This window comes from Salvia miltiorrhiza, chromosome 4, assembly GCF_028751815.1.
Source record: "Salvia miltiorrhiza cultivar Shanhuang (shh) chromosome 4, IMPLAD_Smil_shh, whole genome shotgun sequence".
Classification (NCBI taxonomy): Eukaryota; Viridiplantae; Streptophyta; class Magnoliopsida; order Lamiales; family Lamiaceae; genus Salvia; species Salvia miltiorrhiza.
In genome coordinates this window covers 14,966,427-14,972,302 of record NC_080390.1, presented here as the reverse complement: position 1 = coordinate 14,972,302, position 5,876 = coordinate 14,966,427, and the positions used below count along the sequence as shown (strand labels likewise).

At 34.5% G+C, this 5,876-nt stretch overlaps 2 long non-coding RNA genes across 2 annotated transcripts; both read right to left on the bottom strand.

Annotated features, from left to right (window-relative positions):
* Window positions 1-2,109: 2,109 nt before the first annotated feature.
* LOC131019783 (uncharacterized) lies at window positions 2,110-2,477 on the bottom strand. Its single transcript, XR_009100455.1, has 2 exons — window positions 2,365-2,477; window positions 2,110-2,272 (listed from the first exon to the last, which is right to left on the bottom strand). It is a non-coding gene; the product is annotated as an uncharacterized LOC131019783 (long non-coding RNA).
* Window positions 2,478-2,752: 275 nt separating this feature from the next.
* LOC131019784 (uncharacterized) lies at window positions 2,753-4,154 on the bottom strand. Its single transcript, XR_009100456.1, has 2 exons — window positions 3,626-4,154; window positions 2,753-3,034 (listed from the first exon to the last, which is right to left on the bottom strand). It is a non-coding gene; the product is annotated as an uncharacterized LOC131019784 (long non-coding RNA).
* Window positions 4,155-5,876: the final 1,722 nt, after the last annotated feature.

Here is a 5,876-nt window from a genome sequence, read left to right as displayed (position 1 = left end):
TACTAAGCATGCTGAAGAAATTCCCCAGTCATACTACGCATGCTGAAGAAATTCCCCAGTCATACTCAGAATGCTGAAGAATTTCAGTCATACTAAGCATGCTGAAAAAGAATTTCATGTTCATACCAATCAAGCTGAATTTTCACGATCCTCATTCTTCTTTAAAGCCAATCCCACGCCTTCACCATCTTCACCATTTTCAACTACTGCAGCCCATTTTCAACAGCAAGATTTTCTATATCTTTAAAGTCTCCAATTCTATATCTTTAAAAGTTTTCCCCAACCCTTCACCATTCTCACACCACCATTTTCAACTACTGCAGCCCATTTTCAACAGCAAGATTTACGGTAATAATGAAGGGAAATTTCTCCCTCTTTCAATTTTCTTCACTGCAGATTTCTAACTTATGCTATACACATAATTATGCAGAGACAAAAATCCACCTATTCAAGGTATCATCACCCTTTCGTTGTCAATTTTCAGAGAACCACCAACACATACGAATTTCTCATATTCCATTTTTTTTATGTGCATATGCAGCCTGTTATAAACAGAATTTACATATACAAATGGAGGGTTGAAATTACATGAATGAATGTTTAAGTGCAGTACGCTTTATTGAAGTACATTTACAGTATTTGAAAATGAATTCATTAAAAAGCCTATTTCTATGTGTTGACTGAAATCGGGGCTGAATCCCCTGATTCGTGTGTGAGAAGGGTTCAGGGAGGCGGCTGCCGCGGAGGCAAGTTGCCAGCGTCGGAGCGGCGGCGGCGAAACTGCCGTTGTCTCCGTTCTGCCAAGAGAGAAAGAGAGGAGGGATTTCAGATTTTTAATCTAGAAAAGAGAAAAAGATGAGGAAAAGGAAAAAAATGAGAATAGGGAGATAGGGGTTACCTGGCTGTCGGCGGTCGACGGAGGCGGAGGTAGCTTCGGCTGTTCATCGGAAAAGAAGGAGCAGGCGGCGGCGCACCGCGGTGGGGCGTTTGCTGTCCTGTTTCCGGCGGCGGCGTGGCTTACGCCATGTCCGTGCGCGTGTGAGAGTGTGACAGAGGGAATGAGAGAAGACGAGGAAGATGTGGTGAGTCGACGGGCGGCGGCTGGTTCGCTGCTTCGCCGGAGAAGCCGCGCCGCGTCTGTGTATGCGTGAGTGTGTGTCTGCGTGTGATTTGAGAGGGAGAGTTAGGCGCTGAAGCTATGTGTGTGTGCGTGAGAGGCGCATCTTTGAGGGAGGAAAGGAAGAAAAGAAAGGCTAGGGCTTGGGGAGTGGGTTTGAATGTTGGGCCGAGACTTGGGCCGATTTTAATAAGTGTTTGGGCCCTTATTTAATTAATTGATGGGCTTAGATTTTAAATGTTTGGGCTTCAATATCTGTTGGGCTCGGCCCTTTTAAATAAATATCTGTTGGGCTCGGCCCTTTTAAATAAAAAAAATCTGATGGGCTTCTTTTATTTAAAGAACTTGGGCCTGTTTTTAATTTAAATGTTTGCACTACAAGAAAAACGCTCATACTTGACGGTTTTTAGCCGTCATCTATGATATCCGGCCACTGTCAAGTATACTGGTGTCAAGTATAGTACCTAGTATAGGTGACGGTTAATGACCGTCATCTATACTAATTATTCTTGACGGTTGTATATGTATACATGACGGTGGATAACCGTCAACTATAATGTTATACATGACATTCATATTATTTGCTTGACGCTTTCTAACCGTCAAGAAAAATATATTTCATGACGGTTTTTTTCATATCTTGACATTTTTTGACCGTCATGTATGTTTGTTTTCATGACGGTTTATTGATTATATTTGACACTTTTTGAATGTCATGTATATAGGTTTTCATGACGTTTCTATGTTTATTCTTGACACTTTTTAACCGTCATTTCAGCCAGAATATCTCATTATATTTAGTTTTCTTGACGTTTTTTAAGCGTCATCTATAGTCATATTAAAACCGTCAAATATGCTTATTCAGATTTTTAAAATATTATTTCATATTATATTGGTTTTTTCCTATTTTTAATTTATAAATATTATTAAATTGTACAAAAAAAGAAATCAAAACATACTTAAAATGACCAATTAAACATTGATAACCAATATTCATCCAACAACAACAAAATAAGAATCAATGTTCTACCACATCTCCCAACAACAAAATAAGAACCAATGTTCTACCACATCACCCACAAATTATAATTGTTCCAGAAAGCTTTCAAAATACCATATCAACGCGCAAGAACTTCTCCATGTCACATGTCAAAGCTACAAGACAAAGAAAACAAGTATATATATTAACAACACTATAAAGCCATAGATATATTTAATAAAAGTTCTAATCATTAGATATTACAAACCTCATTAATGGCAGAAGTTGCCCAATCTTCTCGAACCTCATTTATCTCACTCATAGAATACTCACGTTTTTTAAACTGACAATAAACAAATTCATCACATAAAACCTATATGATCTAACTCTTTAGGCCTTTACATTTATGTGAGAAATTAGGTTACAAGCATAAAAAATAGTCTACTATCATACCCAAATACAGCCATCAGATATGCACCAGACATATATTAAGAATATATATATGCAGCAGATAAGTAAAGGAAAAAAAAACTAAATAAGTCTATTAAATCGAATAGATTATTCACACTAATTCATAAAAAGTAGTCCAGTATCATACCCAAGTCCAACCATCAGATATGCACCACACATAAAAGAGAAAATATGCACCAAATAAGTAAAGGAAAAAAAAAACTAAATAAGCTTATTAAATCAAATAGATTATCCACACTAATTCGACTATATATATAGTAGACCGCTTATTTTGTATTCACAACATAAAAAATCTGCAATACTTAGAGCTATGCCAAATTTATGTAAATACATATCAACCCTATTCAGCAACAACTTACAACTAAACTTGAGATTACATACCTTCCTCCAAGTCAACGTACAAGAAGTCTTCTGAAATGCTTTGTTTCTTCACCAGCTGGCCTTAAATCTTGATAGATCAGTGTACCCTGAATAAAAACGACACTTTAGACCGACCAAAAACATCATGACAGCTCATTTTCAGAAAAACATACTGTAATTTATGGCTGAATTATAGTATAACTTATGATGAATTTTTAAATTTATTCTAGTTCTAGAAATAATGGAGTTTCTACCAAGAATTTCTTCATCCATTCACACATCTTAAATCCTTAATACTTTTAATCTCAATACTCAATAAAGTTTAACAGATATGAATTTTTAGCATAGCAACCATCTATAAACAGCAGTCAATCCAAATACAGATATGAAATTAGTAGGTTTCTCAGTAGATCTCAAATATCTGACTCACAAGGAGAAGCAGTGGAGAGCAGTCTGCCTCATTACAAATCAACCCACAAAAACCCAAATTCAAACAAAGATAAACGAAGAAAATTTATCCAGTGATTAACTCTAAGAAATAATAGAAACTATAAGTCTAACAACAAGATAATTAACTCTGTTCGAGGATTTCAATTGGGTTTGGGTTTGACTCTAACCACAAAGATATTTAACGAAACTATAAGTCTAATAAGAAGGATCAAATAATAGAAAAATTATAAAAAGAAAATCACCAGTACCAGGGAGAAGAATATCGGCGGCTTCTTTGTAAGCAATAGAGTATGCTTTCAGTGGTAGGAATTGATGTCGAACCCACGAGATAAGACAATGGCGTCACTTCAGATTCTGAGATAGGGCAATGGCATCAGTTCAGATTGGGGGAGGCGATGCACGAGATGGTGTCGATTTCGAGAGCCTGCCGGTGACAGCCGAAGAAGAAGTCAACACTAGACCCTCGACGCCGGCGGTCGTATGCTGAAATTGGGGCGACGCCGGCAGTCGTATGCTGAAATTGGGGAGGCGAAGGCAAGTTTATTTTCAGAACAGGGAGGAGGCGCGCGAGTAGATTTCTGTGAGATGGGCGAGGGTTTCGGGTGAGAAAAGATGAGGCTAGCCGGCGACGGTGAAGAAGGCGTCGACGCCGCGGTGTCCGACGGATTTTTGCTGAGATATGGGCGGCGTCTAGGTTTTCTGTGAGATGGCGCGAGAAGAGAGTTTTGAGAAGGGAACAGAGTTTTGATGGCGCGCGATCTGCAAAATTTTCTTCAAATTCGTTTTTAAATTAAAAATTTGGTTTTTTTTTTTTTACTTTTACATATTGGTGTTTTTTTTTAATTTTATGACATTTTTATAGTTTTTAAATTAAAAATTTGGTTTTTTTAGAAGAAAAAATTAGTATTTAAAAAGAATGACATTTTTAGCTATTTTTAAAATGACTATATTACTAAATGAGTTGATATTCTTTTTAAAAATGGCATTTATAAACAATTAATTGACAATTTTTAAAAAATGCTATTTTTTTCGTCAGGTAGTTTTTTAATAAAAAAAATTGGCATTTAAAGAAAATGACAGTTTGAACTTTTTAATAATTTTTTTATATATATAATTGCCTTTATTTTAGTTTTTTAATAAAAAAATTTGGTGTCTCTAAAAAACATGACGGTTTTATATTAACATACATGACGATATGCATAAGTGTCATGTATAGCAATTAATTTAACGCACATACATGACGTTTGTTTTAAATATAGTTGACAGTTTAAATAAAATGTCAAGAAAACGAAAATTAATGACAGTTTATTCAACAACATACATGACAATTTGATTAACTGTCATGTAGTGCATTTAAATTAACGCACATACATGACGCTTTGTAATGAATGTCATCTATAATATGAATAAACGACGCTCATACATGACGCTTTTTCTAAAAGTGTCAGCACAGCGTCATGTATAGAATACACGACACTAAATACATGACGGTTTTTTAAAAAACCGTCAAGTATTAAAAAATGGCGCTCATACATGACGCTTTTTACTTAAAACCGTCATGTATGTAGTGTCATGTATACTCAATTTTCTTGTAGTGTTGGGCTTCTTGATAAATAAAATTGGATCTAATTTATTTAATTAATTTGGGCTTATATCTATTTAAATTATTTGAGCTCTTAATTATTAATTTAAATTGAGCTTGATTAATTTAATTATATATTAACCTTTAAATTAATTATATAAATGAAGTTATTTTATTTCAAGTATTTATAAATGAACTTTAAAATAAAATATTTTGAGTTAAACTCTTATTTAATTAATTCTTTTCAAATGACTTATTAATATGGGTTATTTGAAAATGAATAAATTATTTTAAGTATGAGAAAGAATGATCTATGATGATTTAATTTGTCTATGTGATATTATATGATTTGTTATTAAATGATGGAATATTTAACTTGATGGCGTGAGTAGGACAAATTATGATTGATGCGCATGTTGATGTTCGAATAAACGGTTTCGAACCTAAATGTTAGTTATGTGATAGATGTTTTGAGTTTAAGGTTTTGAACGAGACAAGATTAATATGGATGCTAGAACCCTAAAATCATTAAAAAGGAGATAGTTTAGTTTAGAGATCAATCTTCCTTTCTTACACGACTTTCTTCTCGAACTTATCGACTCTTCGTCAATAAAGGTCCAGACGGGAAGTGAAAGCTAAAGAAGGAGGTAACTCTACGCCCCTAGTGGGAACAGAATGAGGTGGGCTTTCTTAAAACACGTATATAGAGATCCCCTGCATACAGGCCTCTTATACGAAATGAAATGAATGACATGATATGACTGTATTATTTCAAATGATGAATGAAATGTTTATGGAAATGATTAATTGATGAATGGTTCTTATGAAAGGAAAGGAAATGTTTATGAAATGATTGTCTGCCAAAAATGTTTATGTTTTATGTATGTATCCTATCTGTGTTGGTTCGCCAACTATAA